The sequence below is a fragment of the Astatotilapia calliptera genome, chromosome 15 (assembly GCF_964374335.1).
Source record: "Astatotilapia calliptera chromosome 15, fAstCal68.1, whole genome shotgun sequence".
Classification (NCBI taxonomy): Eukaryota; Metazoa; Chordata; class Actinopteri; order Cichliformes; family Cichlidae; genus Astatotilapia; species Astatotilapia calliptera.
In genome coordinates this window covers 11481880-11500836 of record NC_137436.1, presented here as the reverse complement: position 1 = coordinate 11500836, position 18957 = coordinate 11481880, and the positions used below count along the sequence as shown (strand labels likewise).

Genomic DNA, 18957 nt, shown 5'->3' with positions numbered 1-18957 from the left:
GGCCGTCTGCTTCTTGCTATCTAAAATATAACCAGACACTGGTGTAAATTCTCGACTGTCTCATACTTCTGTTTAATAAGTTTTCTGTTTGACGTTTAGTCAGCTGTGTGAAAACCAAGGAGGAACCCACCCGGGGGATTAATAAAGTTTTATTTTATCTAATCTAATAACTTTAATCTCAGCCAAACCGATTTACTCACGAACAAACAAAACACTGAAAAAAGCCCAACAATAACATTTTTAGGTTGTCTAAGTGACTTATATATTACGTTTAACCCGAGCAGCGAAACTCCGCGGTGATCTGAAAATGATGTGCCGGGAGTTGTGCCGTTCTCGGCCGCATCAGTAACCCTCGAGCTCCCGGCTAGCTGTCGAGCTGGTGGGTAGCAGACGCCTCTGAAAACGTCGAAGCACTTTTGCAAATATGGGATATCTTGATAAACCGAGCAGATATTTGATGTTTACACAACTACTTTCTCGCCTGAAAATATGTTAAAAGTTTATTTTGTGACCCAGAAAGATTAGTATGAGTAATTTTAAAACTTAGTAGCGGCCGCCATTGTTGGAAACTGGAGTTTGGCTGGGCCGCGCTATGAATTCTGGGATATGGTAGTAATTTGGACAGCCTTCGGCGCGTCGCTGTGACGTAATCGGTCTACAAATGCGGCCTCAGGAGGATGCAGCCCATGAATTTGGACATGTCCAGAGTATAATCGCAGCCTTTGCGGTTAGAAAATTGCACTTGATCATGTCGCGATATTATCGCAAATGCGATATATCGTTCAGCCCTACTTTGTTGCCACCTTGTTCCCCAATCGCTCGTTGTCCTGCCTGTGTATTTAAGCCCTGTGTCTTCCTCTGTCTCAGGTTTTTATGTTTCATGTCCTGGGTTTCTAGTCCCAGACTTTTGTTCCTTTGTATCATATTTTAGTTTCACCCAGTTTTGGTTTTGTTTTAGTTTAGCCGCTGCCATGTTCAGCACTTGCTTGTATTTCATTTCCCCCACTGTAAATAAAGCTCACGTGTCAGTCATTCATCAGTGCCTGCACTTGGGTCCTTTCTCTCACCACTCCACATGTCTGCTTCCGCAGCCATGACAATACCACATTAGAGTAATCCACCTACCACAAATCAGTTGCTCTTCTTTCCACATGAATGTAAGGTTTCAAAAAAGTGTATAATCCTGTTACTACTAAATAAAAACACTATAAGCTTTTCAGTTACAACCAAAAAAACTGTTCTAGCATGAAAATACCTTGTCAGGCATGTATGAATTAACCTCCTACCATGTAAGTTAGCCTGGTGGTGCCAGTTGACGCCTTTCTTAAATAATTATGCTGATCTCTATTTTAATCAGCTTCAGATATGTGGAGGGTACTTCAAGCTGAGAGTTTCTTCCTGTAATTGCTTCACTGAGTTTTGACAGCTGGGCTAGAAACTCCTTAATCATTTGCTTTAAGGCAAACTCATCAAATTGCTCTTCAGCGCACTGACCCACAAGAACCTGCAAAGTAATGAAAAAATGTCAACCGATTTAGTGATATGATCTTTAAAAACCTGAATTACAAAACCTTTTTGTTACATCTGGCCATTGTCTACTTCACAGTTTTGGCCTTTGATCAAGGACCTCAGTTTGTAGAAATACCAAACATCTGGTCTTACCTTCATGTCTGGGCTTATTAGTGAAAACAATAAGCTTTCACAATAAGCAGTAAGTGTCCATGGCTGATGGAGTTTCAGGTAAGGATTGTGACCAGAACCATTATTAACAGCACAGTCATGACTCACAAGAAAATGTAATAGTGTGTGATTTTATGTATACAAAATAAAACTTGGAGCATTTACATCTTACCAGAGAGTTTGTTTTCCAAGAAGAAGATGATCCACATGAATATCTTGTGGATCATCTTTTGAAGCTATCTGACAGATAGTATTAATCCACTATATTCCTCACAAAGCTGGCAAAAACATGACAGTTTGACTTTCAATGAATCTGACATCACTGCAACATTTTTAAATGAAGAATTAATCACCACACTTCCAACGATGTGCAAGACTGTTTATTAATAAATTAATTTGTAGACATTTATGTAATGCTTGAATGGATTTCCTGAATTACATGGCCTCCAGTATTACTGTGAATTGCCAAAATGAAGACATCCTGCCTCTGAGTGACAAAGTAGTTTATTACTCCTTTGCTACTCTATTATAATTCTTCAGAGTCAGGCTGTCCTAAAAATGCTCTGAAAAACCTTTAGCTGATCCAAAACACTGCACTGAGAGCACTGAGAGTACAGTCTTTGGCTCTCGGAGGAGGCGGATGCACTTTTTCTCCTCTCCCTTGTGTTTTTTGTATTACTTTTCCCTGGAACACTCTCTCACAGTCTGTTTCTAAAACCTAAAAGAGAATTATGGATTTGATCAACTGGTCTCTGAATGCTATTGACACCCTTTTCTCAACGAGAAGTCTGGGCTCGGGAGAGCCCGAGTGCCCTGGAGGGACTTTCCCTGCCGGATACACGATGGACGGGTGGCAGACATGGAGGATCGTGTGCCTGGCGGGACTGTCAATCGAGGACGCTGAAGATATCTACCTATTTGGAACCATGATAACAGGGTTCTTGCTGATCGGAGCTGGCTTGGCCCTGGCTTATCGGAGAATTGAGAAAGCGGAAACGGCTGTTCAAAACCCCCCAAGGCTTCCCGCTGGGATTGAAAGGATGCGACGAGGCGCGACTTCTCAGAATGGGCTCACTGAGTGCAGCATGGTTAAGATCTTGGAGAAGCTTATGGCTGCCGTGAATACTCAGAATAAGACCTCTGAGCGAAAGTTGGATCACATCTTGGAGCCGCTCACTGCGGTCGTGACGTCTCAGAATCTGCTCTTTGAGCACAAGAATGACAAGACCACGGAGCGCAAGTTTGATAACATCATGGAGAAGCTTGCTGCTCTCCAACGGGAGATTAAGAGTCCAGTGTCAAAGAACAGCTTTGAAATTCTCATGAGTTGTTCGCATAAACGAAAAACCACCATCATAATGCGACTATCCCTTCAGCGCCAGCTGTGGGCTCAAGGCTGGAGCCGAACAAAAACTCCCTGATAACGACTGTGTTTAGACTGTTCATTCCCATTCCATGCAAGGCCACCTGGGTTGGCTGGAAGACTGTTTACTTAGCCTGCCAGGGCGAAGGACACTGTCTCAGCTGAACTATGGCCACGCACACATATACATATACACTGATAAGCACTCACTCATCACCCCTCCACATGGACACGCACGAAACACGTACACTGATACGCCCCCGCTATCACCCTCCCTACCCCGGATCCAACACCTCCTCTCATGCTCACCTCGCATCCGATGTGGACACCGGATCAGCTGGAGGCGCAATCGAAGACTGCAGCGGTCCCAGATCAGCTGTACACACTGGAATACTCTCCCATGTTGTTTGTCTGTGTTTATTGTGCTATGGTGTGTTGATATCTGCGCATTCCTGTATTCTGTGTTACACATTTCAATGTTTTTTTCCCCCCTTGCTACCTAGCCTGACCTGTCTCCCCAATGTGATGTTTGTGTATTGTATGTACGGTTGGCTAGGTCTGTCATCTCGGTTGTGGGCAACTGCAACTGACAAATAAAGGCTATCTCATCTCTCATCTCATCATCACCGAGACTCCCATATTAGCTTCTACTCATTGGCTTCCAGTTAAATCCAGAATTTATTTGTTTGCCAGAGTTTGCAAAAGAATAATGGCAGGCAGACCTTTTAGCTATTAGATCCCTCTCCTATGGAACCAGCTCTCACTTTGGGTTTCGATGTCTTTTAAGACCAAGCTTTCTTTTTTGATTAAACTTAATATAACAGTTATGCTTCTATGTGCTTGAGCACCTCCCGTTTCTTTACTCCTCATGCATTTGTCACAAATTACCTTTTGTCTACTTTCTCTTGTAGCCCATCACCCTATACCACCCCACCCCATTTATGGTTCTCTTTATGATCCATTTATTTCTCTCCCTACCAAGTGACACCATATTCATATTATTGCCCTTTCTAAATTTAGTCTTTCATCAAGTTCATACTTCTCTACTTCTCCCTCGCTTCTTTACAATATAAAAGTGCCTATAGACAACTGTTGTTGTTAAATATATAATGATTGAAAAAAAAGTTCATACTGTAGCAGTTTTCATACTCTTAACTTAATGCTGAGGTGTAATAGAAGTTGGGGATCGACTGCAGTCTTCATGCAGTGATGTTCTCTGTCAGGCAGAGGGAGCTGCAGGAAGCGAGACCCCATCTCATGAGCTCTTTTATCCCCTCATATCCAAGTGAACTTTGTTGGTAATCAGATAGGTGTTAGTTGAAATTTCTAAATATATTGCATAAAAAAAGAGAATCCACACATTGCTTAAAGTCCCATCAGGTCCAAAAAATAGAGTTGTACACAGCATTGATGTGCAGGGTGTACCGGAAGTGTGGGATCAGTAGCTGTACACATAGAAGGTAATTATCAAAGTAAAAATTTGAATAAAGATCAGAATAAAGTCCTCTATATGATATAAAATGATTTAAGTAATATAGAAACATCACTATAGAAGGGTTTTATAGTGTATCTCACCAAATTTCACCTTGTAGAGAGGATGGATCTCAGGGAAGGTGCGGAAAGTAGCAATAGCAAAGACCTCTGCCAGATAGTGAGTGCTCATGAGGTGATAGACTGCTTGATGTTCCAATAGATCTGCACTTTTAATAAACAGCTTGGCTAGCAGCCATTCTGCCTCTGAGTCACTGGGCAGAAAGATGTGGTTCTGCTCAGAAGGCTGTTGATGCAGCTGTAATAGAAAATATATTGAAAGATATTGTACTGATGCTTCTGAATAAAACCCCAACCCATTTATAATGCAGATTTCCAATGGTACCAACTTCTATTACACCTCTGTATTTACAGTCCTGTTGGAAGTCATCTAAAAAGCAGTAACCTTGCATTACCACACCCTGAACTGCCCCTCTTCCTAATCTTTGACACATGACACGTTCCCGCCACGACGTTCTGTGCACCTCTTGATCCCATTTGGGATTTTATATCAGGGAGAAGGAACACGAGAAACTGGAGAAACACCAAGGGCTCAGAGAAGAGCTCGAGAGGATGTGGAGGGTGAAGGTAACGGTGGTCCCCGTGGTAATAGGAGCACTAGGTGCGGTGACTCCCAAGCTAGGCGAGTTGCTCCAGCAGATCCCGGGAACAACATCGGAGATCTCTGTCCAGAAGAGCGCAGTCCTGGGAACAGCTAAGATACTATGCAGGACCCTCAAGCTCCCAGGCCTCTGGTAGAGGACCCGAGCTTGAAGGATAAACCGCCCGCAGGGGCGTGCTGAGTGTTTTTTTTTTATTTTTTATATATGAGGGATATATATATATATATATATATATATATATATATATATATATATATATATACATACATATATATATATATATACATACATGTGAGTGTGTGTCTGTATGTATGTATGTTAATATGTACAAAGTCAAGTTAATTTAAGGGGACAAATTTTTTTATATATATAAGAGGTATATATATACATATATATATATACACATATATGTATATATATATATATATATATATATATATATATATACACTCAACAAAAATATAAACGCAACACTTTTGTTTTTGCTCCCATTCCCCATGGGATGGACGTAGAGACCTAAAATTCATTCCAGATACACAATATAACCATCCCTCCCAAACAGTGGTCACAAATCAGTCCAAATGTGTGGTAGTGGGCACATCTGCCATATTGAGATAATCCATCCCACCTCACAGGTGTGCCACATCAGGATGCTGAGCTGACATCATGAGTAGTGCACAGGTGTACCTCAGACTGCCCACAACAAAAGGCCACCCTGGAATGTGCAGTTTTGTCTCACAGCAAAATGCCACAAGCAATGAGGGAGCGTGCAATTGGCATGCTGACAGCAGGAATGTCAACCAGATCTGTCGCCCGTGCATTGAATGTTCATTTCTCAACCATAAGCCGTCTCCACAGGCGTTTCAGAGAATATGGCAGCACATCCAACCGGCCTCACAACCGCAGACCTCGTGTAACCACACCAGCCCAGGACCTCCACATCCAGCAGGTTCACCTCCAAGATCGTCTGAGACCAGCCACCCAGACAGCTGCTGGAACAATTGGTTTGCACAACCAAACAATTTCTGCACAAACTGTCAGAAACTGTCTCAGGGACGCTCAACTGCATGCCCGTCGTCCTCATCGGGGTCTTGACCTGACTCCAGCTCGTCGCCGTAACAGACTTGTGTGGGCAAATGCTCACATTCGATGGCGTCTGGCACGTTGGAGAGGTGTGCGCTTCACAAATGAATCATGGTTCACATTGTTCAGGGCAGATGGCAGCTGAGAATGTCCCAGTTCTTGCATGGCCAGCATACTCACCGGACATGTCACCCATTGAGCATGTTCGGGATGTGCTTGACCGGCGTATACGACAGCGTGTACCAGTTCCCACGAATATCCAACAACCTCGCACAGCCATTGAAGTGGAGTGGACCAACATTCCACAGGCCGCAATTGACAATCTGATAGACTCCATGCGACGATGTGTTGCACTGCATGAGGCAAATGGTGGTCACACCAGATACTGACCGGTTCTGGGTCCCCAGACCCCCAATAGCGCAAAAAACTGCACATTCCAGGGTGGCCTTTTGTTGTGGGCAGTCTGAGGTACACCTGTGCACTACTCATGATGTCAGATCAGCATCCTGATGTGGCACACCTGTGAGGTGGGATGGATTATCTCAATATAGCAGATGTGCCCACTACCACACATTTGGACTGATTTGTGACCACTGTTTGGGAGGGATGGTTATATTGTGTATCTGGAATGAATTTTAGGTCTATACGTCCATCCCATGGGGAATGGGAGCAGTAACAAAGGTGTTGCGTTTATATTTTTGTTGAGTATATATATATATACATACATATATATATATACATACATATATATATATACATACATAGATTAATGTCAGGTATATATATATATAGCGGCGTATATTTTAAAGTAAAGGTTTTAAAACCCAGTTAGTACTAACATCGCTAATGGCACATAACTTTGCCGGCATGTAGGTATGTAAAGTTAGGGTATTATTGCTTTTAGCGTTGCTTTAATGAATTTTGTATATTACAGCAACTTGTTGTGGTATGAGGCCACTTGTATGTGACCGTTTGTGTGGTGGAACCACAGATCACTTGTGAATGTGATTATTCGTGGCTGCTCTGATTTTGTGTTGTAGCAGGTTGAATAATCATTTTGGATTTGACCTTTGTACCCCTTTATGTTGGTCACATGTTAGTCTTTATGCATTCAGTGTGGCAACTTTAAATCCTAATGCAGGTGCATCCTTGCTTAAAGATGCCAAGTTAAGAAATGCAAGTATTTAGTTTTGTGTCAGGAGAGCAGGTAATAAACTGCTCAAGTTTTGGCTTTGGCTTAACAAATTTAGGGGTCCTAGAGGAACCCTTTTGAGTGAGGTGGTGTTACGCCCCTCTGCAGCCCCTAATCTCCTCAATGTGTTCAGCTGTTGCTAATTGGCCACACCTAGTAAGGTATAAATAAACGCATACCTGTGGCAGGCTATTCAGGAAGCTCACTAGTCTTTGCCTTTGTGGCAACAGCCATTTGAGCCAACCTGGGATGTCATTTTAAGCTAAAACCTCTTCTCACTTACACTCTGATATTCGTCTCATTTTTTATGTTGCAGCCTCGAGCTGGGTCATAACACCTCCCCTTAAGTTTTCCAAAAAAAACAGATAGATGATCCTCAGGGAAAATATTCTGTGGAGTCATGAGACAGTTTGCGGATAGTTTGAATTCTGTTATTTGTGGTAGTGAGATCATAAAGCTAAAACAGTATTTCATAAAATGAACATCAAACAATTGATGGAACCATGATTCTGCTCTGTCTGAAAATCCTGAATGCTTTTCTGGGTTCTCCATTAGGTCATAGTAGTTCACAGCCCGGGATTCCAAGCATTCTGATCAGGTACTACACTGTGACGTCGTCAGACTACATGCCACCGATTGGCTGATAAGTAGCGCCAGTTAATGAGTCATTGAGCGCCATTTGCGAAAATTAAAACCGCAATTTTTGAATTTCGGTGATTATATTTGAATCAGGGAAATTTTGCCCCATACAGTCAGAAATATTGTATTTCTGATCACTTATCAGTACAGATCCTTATTTTTACATCTATAAAAACAAAGCTGACACTCAGCAGATGCCTTTGTGTCAAAGTAACTGAGGATAAAACAGAAAAACATGAAGGAGATTTTCCTTGCCTGGGATTTTATAGCAGATAACCTTAAAAATATTCTGCAGTAGATACATTTGTTCAGTATTGAAGTGAAGAAATTAGGCTTTCGTGTTGGAAATTTAAAAAACAAAAAGCAGTGGCAGACACCGCTGTAAACAACGGTAGCCTGGTGGGTAATAAGCAAGCGAATAACGCAGAAAACAGACTTTCTTATGGGAATCTATTCCTGAGAGAGAAAGACGGAGAGCTCTGCATGACGTGTGATTTTTTATCATGGTGGAGTTAAAACAGCAAAAGTAAGAGGGAATTTAAGGTGTTTATTTAATGTTGATGTGAAGCGAAACATGAAGCTAGTTTGGATCTTCTTTTGCTGCTGGTTCAGTCAATGTTGTTTGAAGATAGATCAAACCTACAGCTTCAGAATCTAGCGCAAAAAAGACAAACACAAAGAGCGGAGTGTGAAAATGTTTCACTCAGTACAGTGCGCTCCAGCTGTGAGGCTCCAGCTGCTGTTATGCAGCTGATGAATTGGTAATTGTGCACTGACTGGTCCTGGCATTCTCCTAACCCCAAAGCTGTTGCTGCTGAGAAAAATGTAATTTACACAGCTGGAGAAGCAATGTACAGGAAGTACCTCCCCACTCTGCTTTTTCTGATTTCACAGTAATCCTCCAGTCTGTCTCCCAGTCATTCTCACACATCTCCATAATGATGTTGGTGGTACAGGACCACTGTTTTATCTACTCAGACAATCACTATCAGACAAGTAGTAGTAAACAAAACTAAAGTAAACAAAATCAAACATCAACATTTTTATGTATTTCAAGATTTTTATTATTTGTATTGTAATGGCTGATGGATGGTGAAGACTTTGCAATATAACTGTTGTTGTGAATATTTTCACAACAACAGTTATATTTTCACAACAACAGTTGTGAATATTTTCACAACTGTTGTTGTGAAAAAAAAAACCCAACAATCAAATGATCCCCTATGAGCAAGCACATGGCGACAGTGGGGAGGAAAAACTCCCTTTGAACAGGAAGAAACCTCCAGCAGATCCAGGCTCAGGGAGGGGCGGCTATCTGCTGAAACCGGTTGGGGGGGGGGGGGGGGGGGGTGTAATTTATATTTTACTGCTGTTAATATTTCCATGTCTCTTATAAGTGTGGTGCCCAAGGTGCAATAATCTTGTGTTGTTTTTTAATAATGGGGGCATGCTGTGTTTTCTGTGGTTTAACAGCAATAGGAGGCAGGGGTGGGAGTAAATTCTTATTCGTATTTATGTCCGACTTCTCTAACATGCTTGTTGCGTAAGGTGCCAGAACCTTGTGTTGCTTTGTAATAATGGGGGCATGCTGTGTTTTCTGTGGTTTAACAGGAAGAGGAGGCAGGGGTGGGAGTAAATTCTTATTCATATTTATGTCCCACTGCTCTAAGCTTTGTGCGTAAGGTGCCAGAACCTTGTGTTGCTTTGTAATAATGGGGGCACGCTGTGTTTTCTGTGGTTTAACAGCAATAGGAGGCAGGGGTGGGAGTAAATTCTTATTCGTATTTATGTCCGACTTCTCTAACATGCTTGTTGCGTAAGGTGCCAGAACCTTGTGTTGCTTTGTAATAATGGGGGCATGCTGTGTTTTCTGTGGTTTAACAGGAAGAGGGGGCAGGGGTGGGATTAAATTCTTAGCTGGTGAGTCTTTAGCTACAGACACCACCCTATTTGATTTATTAACAAACAGGCATTCCGTTTTCGGTGCTGTTTGTTCCGAGCTGCTCCGTTGCTGACAACGGAAGAAACCAACCCGATCAGTACTGCCAGCCTGACCCCACTCCGGACTTACCCTTTGTTCGTCCTGCACTGCAAACCTGACGCGTTTTTTCTCTTTTTTTGTGGCTTCTTTTTCAGCCCGCAACTCTTCAGTTGTGCGAACCTTTTTAATAATGGGGGCACGCTGTGTTTTCTGTGGTTTAACAGGAAGAGGAGGCAGGGGTGGGATTAAATTCTTAGCTGGTGAGTCTTTAGCTACAGACACCACCCTATTTGATTTATTAACAAACAGGCATTCCGTTTTAGGTGCTGTTTGTTCCGAGCTGCTCCGTTGCTGACAACGGAAGAAACCAACCCGATCAGTACTGCCAGCCTGACCCCACTCCGGACTTACCCTTTGTTCATCCTGCACTCTCTCTCTCTTTAGTCGGATTGTGTGCTCCCAGCACACACTCCCGTGGAGTGACGGGAGCGTTGCAAACCTGACGCGTTTTTTCTCTTTTTTTGTGGCTTCTTTTTCAGCCGACAACTCTTCAGTTGTGCGAACCTTTGCATGGGAAACGCGATCGTTAGCTCTAGCATAAACGTGAGACATATTTAATAAAGGTTGACTTTCAGCGGTATTTTAAACTCAGCGATACTTTAGACGGACCAACTTTGGAGTTCACTGGTGTAGAGTGTCGCCAAGGCTCTATTTATGCTATTTGGAAGCTCCTTCGAAGCACCTTTGTTGTGACGTTGCAAAGGCCTTTGTTGTGACGTTGTAAAGGCCTTTGATCTGTCCGAGCTTAAGCCCCGCCCCCGACTCTGTTGTCTGTGATGGTTCTCAGGCTGTGGCAGGGTCTGCACGCTTGAAGTACGCGCACTACGTGTACTACGTACTACGAGAAGTGCGGAAGTGAGAGGCTTGTGAAATGGGACGGTCTAGTCTCCGTCGCGCTTCCCAGGTTGCCTAGCAACCATGATACTAACCGCTGGAAACGTGTCATACAACTTTGTTTGACAGAAATGAAGGAGAACATATTTTGTTCATTTGTTTGTTTCTACAAGAGCTTTGTGTGATTTGATAAGTATCTGAGGCTGAGACCACAGGACAGTAAAACATGATTTTTGGGCTTCATTTCTGTACTGAACAGTCATTTAAGATTAGTTAGTAAATAACAATTAGCTAATGTTGTTCATGAGACTAAAGTCATATCACTTTGGTAATGTAAGTATAATATGGCCAATATTATAGTTATTATATTAATCATTATTAGCTATTACAGCAGTGAACATGAACTGTGTCAAATACTGAGCCTCAGTACAGATTCAAGTTGCAGTTATTTATATGTCTTATCACCTTAAATCTTCACTCAAAGACAAGTATCTTTGACAGTGCATATATAGGTGTATCATATATAGGAGACAAATGTTGTTCCTTCAGTATCAGAATCAGAATACTTTATTGATCCCTGGGGGAAATTATTTTTTTGTTACAGTGCACATGTTAGTCTTTGTGCATTCAGTGTAGCAACTTTAAATCCTAATGCAGGTGCATCCTTGCTTAAAGATGCCAAGTTAAGAAATGCGAGCATTTCACTACATATCGTACTGTGTATGACTGTGTACGTGACAAATAAAATTTGAATTTGAATTTGAGTATTTAGTTTTGTGTCAGGAGAGCAGGTAATAAACTGCTCAAGTTTTGGCTTTGGCTTAACAAATTTAGGGGTCCTAGAGGAACCCTTTTGAGTGAGGTGGTGTTACGCCCCTCTGCAGCCCCTAATCTCCTCAATGTGTTCAGCTGTTGCTAATTGGCCACACCTAGTAAGGTATAAATAAACGCATACCTGTGGCAGGCTATTCAGGAAGCTCACTAGTCTTTGCCTTTGTGGCAACAGCCATTTGAGCCAACCTGGGATGTCACTTTAGCCCTTTGACTGCCTCACCAAGAAAAATACAATGAAAAAATTATTTGTTCATATTTTCTATTCCTTTAGCTCAATAATGATCACAATCAAAAAAAAAATTTATACACACCTTATAGTTTTTTAAATATTACCCTCTAACCAAACGGTTGAGATGTCTCTCTATGGTACAACTACATAAAGTTCTACAGACATAACTAGTAGAAAAAAGTAAAGGTTATACTCATTTTGCAAAACAATAACTACCAAATTTTGTGTTTGACCCACTTTATTGTGGTAGTAAAACATCAAACATTGTTGGATTCCATTTCAACAGTGGGCGTTATAATAACAAACCACAAAATGTATGAAACACAAAAATATTGTAAATTTGATCAAAAATTTGATCTGCAATTACCGAAAATTCATAAACATACAAATTCACTTTTGACCTGTTGTTAACATAAACTTTTCACTGTAGTGTTGGAACAGCACTAACATTTTTTATTTTATTTTCCAGAAAATTCTGGTGGTATATTATATACCATTGCCATTTTGCACTGAAAAATTTGAGAACACACTGAAACAGTTCTGGCTCTTTTCTTTTGCCGTTCATGCAACTTCACCAATACCCCTTGATGATTAGATCTTCTGGTGGTACACTGCAAAGCATTCCTGACTGGCATTCAAGCACAAGAAAACATTGCATTTTTGGCATTTCCATCTTGAGACGCCCTTTGGACAGTAATTGCATCAGCCTCGCTTGTCACAGTGAAGTGGCCAATGCCCAAAGCAGTCATATCGCACATCTGGCTGTGGATGTGAGGGTCTTGGGGTGTATCGTTTCTTTGGTGGTGGTGGAGAGCTGGATGATGGTCGGCCAACTTTGGATGCTGGCTTGTTGACTTGTTTCAAGCTATGCGCAACTGCCAGGCGGAATCTTTTGAGTGTGATTGGTTTCTGGTTTAGTTGTCCACATTCCCTCTTGTAGACCAGCCAGGAATTTGCAATGGACAGATCAAGCATGTAACCAAAGAGTGGCAGGTACCATCTTGTAGACTTGGCTGGGGTCTTGGAAGATGGGTCTACTGTATCCTCTGCTTCATCCAAGGGAACTGTTTTTAGGATAGGTTTCCCTTTTTTGCTCATTTTACGCGAAAGTTTATTAGATCTACTTGTTGAAGGAGCATCTTCATCCAGGGAAACATCAAAGCAGCTTTCATCACTATCATCTGCAAAATTGGGTTGAAAATCTGGATCCTCTATTGGGTCATCATCACTCAGTTCACCATCGGAGTCCTGAGAATTTTCAGGTACAAGGGCCAGGTAGGTGCGTTGTCTTGCTCCATAAAAGGATTTGCAATCCATCTAATAACCATTAAAAATAAATAAAATTGTAGAAATATAGTTGGTTTGATTTCCATGTGTCATTTAAAACTGTACTTTAAAAAATAATCACAGAAAGTGAGTAAATCTTTAAACATTAGAACATTTTGTAACATACAGTATTTGTCATGGAAAAATTTAAACATGTCATATTTACATGTATAGATCATTAAATTATTTATATTCAATAGTAAATAGTCAATTTCATATGTTAAAACAACAGTTCTAAACATTAGCTAAGTTTCTACTCTTACCATCAATTGACAAATCAACTGTTTGGTTGAGCATGTTTTTAAAAAAATATTATGGATTTATTACAGCTATTTTCTGGTATCAAATGACATAATCATGTTCAGTAAAGACTCTGACATGTTTATACAACACGTTCTCACTCCCAACTCATCAAACGTGTGAGGCATGGTCAGGTTCCCTCTGCTTCACTGATGGACGCGCAGGGTACCCTCCTCGCGTCGGGAATTGACGTGACGGGTCCTCCGATTGAAGAGATTGCCTGTTGTCGGTATATTTAGACATTTTCCAAATCACATTGTAGTGACGTATACAGAACACAATAAATTGTATAATGTAAACAACTACCTGAAAAACAGGTAGAACGATGCTTTTGTATCGTTTATTGCATTTATGGAGGGAGTGATGTATGCTGGGTAATGGCACAGCTAGCTACTGGGTGACTTTATTCACCCGCTTCGGCTGTTATCAGTCCATACATTAGCGTTATTAGCACAAACCAGTCCCATAGATATGGGCCATCTCCTGCTAGATTGTTCAGAAGGTTGTTCTCATCCATCCAGATGGAGGATCACTAACAGGAGCGTGGAAGACTCCAGAACCCACTCTGGCTGGAATCCGGTGGATATGCAGTGTGTACAGGTAAGACCATTTAAACGGACAGCATTTATAGAATGACTATTAAAAGCTAGCGAGTGTCAGTAATGTTAATGTGGTTATCTTAGTAATACACCGAGTGCTAATATAACAGCTTTAAGATGCATTTGTAGATGTTATTACGTGTTTTACCGTCTTTATGGTGCTAGCTTAAAGTTACGGTGTAAACGTTAGCTTATATTGGAGGAAAGCTGTTACTGTTTAAACGATGTTAGCACAGAAATATTAGCTTCTGTCATGACTGATGAAGTTACTAGTTAATAAAGTTTCCAGTAAAGTGTTTAATCGCAGCCACAGATTGACAGCAAATATCTCGATTAGCTTCAGTGCATCTATAATAAATATGTGCAAGTTTCAGTGCTTCGTTTAAACTGTATGATACTTATACTGACCCAGGGTCAGTGTAAAATACAATCCTAGCTGTGTGAACAAAGCCACTGTAAATTTAATCCTGCATGACAAACCTCAGGATGCAGATTATTATTACTCTTTCCTGCTGGCACACCTGTCACACCTGAGAGTCAGCTAGAAACTTACAGTGACGTGGACATCATGCAAAGACTGCCAGACTCTGTAATACTGCAAATGATCAGTGACTCAGGTTATCACTAAACTTTAAACGGTACCTCTGTGTCTCTGTGTGCTGAACATCTAGGATTGAGTCAGGCTGCATCAGCTGAAGCTGTTATTTGTATATATCAGTATTTTTTATTCAGGTGTGGGGAAAATACGTAAGACTGCAGTGAAGCGATGCACCAGATTAATCCCTGGCCAAAGGTATCGTACTTAAATCAGACTACTGATCCAGCCACATCAGCCTGTTGTGAGGTCTGTTTAAAGTTGACTAAAAGTGAACTGCAGGTTCCTGAGAGGTGGACTGTGAGCACAGAAACACATGTTCATACATACAGCTGCAGCAAACTTACATTAATTTTAAATAGATTTGTTACTCTGATGTCTGTCTCTGTGTTAGTCCTCTGACAGACTGGTGACCTGTCCAGATGTGCTCTACCTATGACTACTGGGACAGGCTCTAGCCTTTTTAATAGAAAATTTCTGTTATTCTCATTTAAAGTATTTAAGTGCTTATGCATATGCTTAGTTGTGACACTGTTACTGTTCAGTGAAAGTTTCTAAAACTAGATGAACTTACTTCAGCGTCAGCAGTTTGAGAAAAAAACTCCCTTTACAGGTGCTGATAAGGCCAAGGGCACAAAACAGCTTAACCATTGATCCGTTGAAGTGTGGTAGGATCAGTTTGTAACTTCCTCCCTCTTCCTTGGAATGCATAAAGGAGTAGGAGCACAACTTCTGTGGCAGCGCTGACATGACTGAACCGTGATGTTTGATGTGTGTTGGCGCAGTAATAAATGGCTTGATCACAGCTCTTTTTTTGATTGCTGATTCCAAGAGAGTCTTTGTGGAAATCCTGTTTGGCTTTTTGTTATTTTAATTCTCTTCTCTGTTTTCCAGAACAGTTCTCCACAGTCGCTGTCCACATGGGTCAGTGGGACCAAGAAGCACTCTGCTAATGTGTGGACCCTGACCAGCAACATCCAGCAGGACCCAGACAGCGTTTTCTTTCTCCCACCTGGAGTTTTTGTTTGTCTGTGACTGGAGAGTCAGATTTTTGTTGAGCTTCACACTTGCAGAGCTAAGTCAGTTTGCAGAGATCCCTCCCACCCTGGCTTTTATGTCCTAGATTTCTTATCTGAAAGAGTAATATTTCAGTGACTGCTGCTTATACCACAGGTTAATACACGCTACTGATCCCTGATAGGAGAATCATCAATTTTGGCAACAAAGAAGCCTGGTGGCTGTTTGTTTACAGTCTGATGATGGGACATTATGCTCTGCATCTTCAAAGTTTGCCTCCTCATTATTATTCATACCTAGTAATGTGAAGTATGCTTATATCTACTATAACTGAACCAACCTGGTGCTCTTCATTTATGGAGGCTGTTGAGTCTGAATGTTGGATATTGTGTATCTCGTGTTCTCTGGGCTTTGTTGTCCTCAGTCTTTTCGCAGGATCAGAAAACAAAACCAGGAGGCGCATAAATGTTTCTTCTCCATGATGTTTCTTCAAATGTTTCTTCTGGATGATGATAAGACTGTGACACGGGATGCCACCTTTGGTCTTGTGATGAAGCAAAGCTCAGGAAGAAGTGGGATTAAATGGTACCCACATGTGTGCTGCTGAGAAGGATGTACAGGGGCACCTGCAGCCAAATCCAAGCTTCAGGTTAGTTGTAGTTGCAGAACGCTATAGACTGAGACAGCTGAGGCATCAAATGTTTGATTAAACGGATGAAAAAGAGAAGTTTCTTCCCTATAATTATCACTTCTTAAAATCTGTAGCAACTTCAAGTCTGTCAGCGTGCTGAGCATGCTCAGAATGTGACAATATATTTTTGTTCAATATTTAATTTCTTTCAGTTGCAATTGTTAAATGAAAAAATATATATATATATTCTTATAATTTAGCAAACTAATTTATCAAAAAAATATACATATATCTGTATTAGTTTTAATAAATTAATTTGACACCTGTATTGAAAATACCATATTGTGTCATGGTCCTGGGTCGTGCGACCCAGTGTTTTGTGCTTAACCTATTTTGATGTTTATTGTTTGTTTAGGTTCTTTAAGGTAGTCCAGTCCTTTTGTAATTATGTTACCTTGTATCAAGCCTCCCTTGCCCTTCGTGTGTTTATGTCTGTGTGTCTTGTATTGTCAAGTTCATGCTGTCGCGTCTGTCACCTCCCCCTGTACTACGTCTCCCCGGTTCATGTCTCATGTCTAATCTCCATGTTTCCTGTTTTACTTTGAAGGCCTGCATTCACTGTCAGTGTATTCAGTTTCACTCCTTCTGTCCTGTCGTTAAGTTCATGTGTGTCAGCTGTGTTCCCATGTGTGGCCACTTACCCTGATCATCCCTCATGTGTATTTAGTCTCTGTGTTTCTTACAGTCTGTGTCGCGTCGTCTGTGTTCCCACCCTCCGTGTTTCCATGCCCGGTCTGTTGTAGTCTAAGTCATAGCCTTACCATAGTTTATTCCCAGTTTAGGTTTCTGTTTAGTTATTGCTCTTGTGCTGCCCTTATTCTTGTTTGCTTCTTTTGTATTCATCAGCCACAATAAAAGGCTCGCTTTTGGTTTAAGTTCACTCCCGTATCACTTGTGTCTGCACCTGAGTCCTCCACGCACTCTCCACACGGTCTGTCACAGCGGACCGTGACAATATTGTATTCATACAGAATCAGTATGGTATCATTGTTTGTCTGCTCACTGATTACTGAAACTAAGAGCTGCTTTGATCTGTTTAGATCTAAAGTATCCAAAGTTGAGCTCTGATGTTTCTTCACCCCTGTGTGTGTGATATGTGATTTCCTACATGCTTGCAGAGCAGAGTGGCAGTTTGTGCTCACAGATGGTGACGGTGTGGAGAGACGGTGGTGTTTCCTCAGAAGAACCAGCAGAGTCACTTGCTGACTGATGTTCGTCTGCACTGCACAGAGGAAATCAACTGACCAAGGTTTGTCCAGTGACGTGTTATGAATGTATATTTGTTTTATGCTTACAGTTATGTTTTTCTTGACAGAGGCTCTGCAGAGGTTAGACAAAGCAGAGAAAACATGTGCTTTACATTTTACTGTGATTTATTGAGATATTTGTTGCCTGATGTTCAGCAGGAATGGAGAAATAGAATCAAAGGAGATGTTTTTGATGTTTTTGTAATGATGTAAGTAAATCTTCAATATTATTTATTTGCTTGGTTATATTAGGAGTGTTTCTGAGTGAGGGGGAGAGGAGTCATCATCCAGGTAAAGTGACGTGGATCAGTGGATACACTTGTCTCCCCTTTAAAGGAGACAATCCAAGTCATCCTTAAATGTTAGTGCTTTCAAATACACAAACATTTTTAAAGGACAAAAATGAACATCCAACTTTGACTGTAATACAAAATAAATCTTTGCATGTGTGTTTTCAAACTCTCAGATGGGCAGCATATCAGTCTTGGACTGTCTAACCTGCCGGAGCAGCACTGAATGACCACCACACATGAGCATGTTCCTGCAACATTCAGCATCTGATCCTTCATCTGTGTGCTTCTGCTTTTGGTAAGTAGAGTTACCCAACTCCAGTAACTCTAAACACATGCCATCCATTTCTAACGGCCTGGTTACTTCCTGTCAGTTACTTTAGAAACCATGTGGTCACCTGACCTAACACTGTTTCTTCTTCTTCCCCTTAATGTTCAAGTGTCACATGTCAAACAGCTGGAGAGGAAACTACACCAGTGTACTGAGATGTTTCACCAACACGTGCCAGATGCTGTTCCTTCATGGTGACATCACCAGAGACAGCCCCACCCACCTCAGGACCTCGCCATTGATCATGATGATTATAATGATGACAGCGAGCGGAACTAAGACTGTAAAAATCCACGACCAGAATGTTTCTTTCTAATTATTAATGAATACTGAGAGCCTCTTTCTGTGTTTTGTCTGTTTTGGGGTTGTTTTTTTTGTTTTTTTTACCTCATTTGTTACTAACAAAGTTCACCAAACTCACACAATTTACATTCTGTATGTTTCCATCTTTACCAGCCACACTCTAACTGCATTTAAGAAAATAATCCTTAGAAATCGTCGTTTTTCTCTTTT

General features: G+C 41.3%; 1 long non-coding RNA gene across 7 annotated transcripts; it reads left to right on the top strand.

Moving 5' to 3' along the window:
* Positions 1-9512: 9512 nt before the first annotated feature.
* On the top strand, positions 9513-18860 carry LOC113006596 (uncharacterized). 7 transcript variants are annotated; one of them, XR_013901691.1, is made up of 8 exons: positions 9513-10330; positions 10415-13323; positions 14196-14274; positions 15763-16534; positions 17695-17825; positions 18076-18184; positions 18290-18411; positions 18554-18860. It is a non-coding gene; the product is annotated as an uncharacterized LOC113006596 (long non-coding RNA). The 7 variants fall into 7 exon arrangements; XR_013901693.1 differs by lacking the exon at positions 10415-13323 and having other exon boundaries at positions 9553-10351; XR_013901695.1 differs by lacking the exons at positions 9513-10330; positions 10415-13323 and adding an exon at positions 10337-10351 and having other exon boundaries at positions 15768-16534.
* Positions 18861-18957: the final 97 nt, after the last annotated feature.